Source organism: Crocuta crocuta, unplaced genomic scaffold (genome assembly GCF_008692635.1).
Source record: "Crocuta crocuta isolate KB4526 unplaced genomic scaffold, BGI_CrCroc_1.0 scaffold35, whole genome shotgun sequence".
Taxonomy (NCBI): Eukaryota; Metazoa; Chordata; class Mammalia; order Carnivora; family Hyaenidae; genus Crocuta; species Crocuta crocuta.
Window position 1 is genome coordinate 7683255 of NW_027530625.1, and position 1609 is coordinate 7684863.

Consider the following 1609-nt stretch of genomic DNA (forward strand, 5'->3'; position numbering starts at 1 on the left):
ACGAACCGCGAGATCATGACCTAAGCGAAAGTCGGACGCCTAACCAACTAAGCCACCCAGGCGCCCCTAGAGTTTACTTTCAAAAAGGATAAATTTATTCCTAGGTATTATTATGATTTTAGATATTTTGTTGGATGCAATTGTAAATGGGTTGTTTCCTTTCTTTTTTTTAAAGATTTTATTTTTAAGTAGTTGCTATACTCAATATGGGGCTGCAACCTATAATTCCAAGATCAAGGGTTACATGGCCCATCAACTGAGCCAACCAGACTCCTCTAAATGGATTATTTTTTTAATTTCTGTTTCTGATAGTTCATTATTAGTGGATAGAAATGCAATGGAGTTCTGTTTATTGATTTTGTATCCTGCAACTTCACTGAATTCATTCATTAATTCTGAGTATTTTGGTGGAGTTTTGTTTTCTGTTAATATCCTGTCAGCTGCAAATAGCGACCATTTTATTTCTTCCTTTTATTTTTTTCTTAAAAATAATTTCTTTTAACTTTTTAAAAAATTTTATTTCTGAGAGAGAGAGAGACAGCCAGCTTGAGAAGGAGAGGGTCAGAGAGAGAGGGAGACACAGAATCTGAAACAGGCTCCAGGCTCTGAGCTGTCAGCACAGAGCCTGATGCGGGGCTCGAACGCACAAACTCTGAGATCATGACCTGAGCCGAAGTTGGACGCTTAACCGACTGAGCCACCCAGGTGCCCCTTAACTACTGACAGGGGTGTACTTACTGCCATTTGGTTCACTGTTTTCTGGCTATTCGACGATCTTGTTTGGTGTCCTGTTTGGCTGGTCTGGGTCTGTCCCTGACAAATGCAGCTGGGGGTGAGCCTAGGACCTGTGGATCCATTCCGGGGTGATGGATCGTCCCGATTCGTCCGAGGCTGAGGGGTTTTCCCAGGATGTATGCATTTTAGTAGTAAATCTGAGAAAGTCCCGGGAAGACTAAGATACGCTGGTCAACCCGGTTCTCGCACAGACTGGGGGGTCCCCCTCTGCAGCCCCTTCCTTCCTAGGTGTGAGCTGGCACATTCTCGGGTGTGATCTGAAGCTGGCCCCCTGCACTCGGAAGGCAGGGAGAGTCTGAAGAAAGAGACGGGCCACTCCAGAGAGCAAGAGGCAGGTTTAAGGAGCGAGGGATCTCCCCTGCGGGCTCACCTCAGGGCCCAACAGGTCTTACAGGTCTAGACAGAGGCCTTAACTGGGTTTGGTCACATGTACGGTCCGGGGTGNGCCTCCCCTTGACACCGGGGTTTCCCCGGTGTCTCCATTCTGCAGGCCCCTTTCTTCCTTCCTCCGGCCAGAGTGTGTCCAGGCCTCTGGAGGGCTTTGGTCCCCCCGTCCTGCTCCATCACGTCGCTCTGGCCGGGCTGGCGCCGGCGGGAAATGAGAGGAAGTGCGTGGGAACCCACACGCTTGAGGGTCGCTTCTTTGGGGTTCGACTCCACAGTTTGCTTTTGGTCACTTTTTTGTGTTTTGTCTAGATCCATAGGAGAGATAGACTTACATATATTTTTTTACATTTATTTAAATTTTTTTTTAATTTTTTTTAATGTTTTATTTATTTCTAGGAGAGAGAGAGAGAGAGACAGAGTGAGCAGG